We start from the raw sequence: 571 nt of genomic DNA on the forward strand, positions 1-571 counted from the left end.
CCTAATTGTTGGACCACCAGGGAAGTCCCTCACGGAAGTTTCTAATAATATTAATTGCCTGTTAAAATTTCCCATTTTTGTTTCCACTTTCAGAGCCTTGTCAAGCATGTTCTTCCCCACTTCAAATTTAAATAAATTATTTTTATCTGTAATAATTTTATGAATATATTTAAATGTGTAAATACTAAATAATTGTGTAAGTTATTTTATATATGACATAATATTCTACCTAATTTTATTTTTCCAATGTCATTCCTGAATTATTTCTTTTTCTTTTCTTACTGATTTGAATGCCATAAATGTGCTAAATTATATCATTTCCATACCTTCTTTTCAGAATTTATCTAGACTTTCATTCCACAAATGTTTATTGATTTAAAGATCAGTTTGTGGGGCATTCAATCCATACCCTTTGCAATTCACCAGATGCTGAGGCCCTAATGATGGTGAATAAAGCTCCCTAGTCCATATTAACTGATAGTCTAGTGAAGCTGGACACTAAAACTAGAAATTATAATAAACTCAGATAAGTGTCATCAGTGAGGACACCAGTAGGGTTTTTTTTTTTTTT

This window comes from Bison bison, unplaced genomic scaffold (genome assembly GCF_000754665.1).
Source record: "Bison bison bison isolate TAMUID 2011002044 unplaced genomic scaffold, Bison_UMD1.0 scf7180017864281, whole genome shotgun sequence".
Lineage (NCBI taxonomy): Eukaryota > Metazoa > Chordata > Mammalia > Artiodactyla > Bovidae > Bison > Bison bison.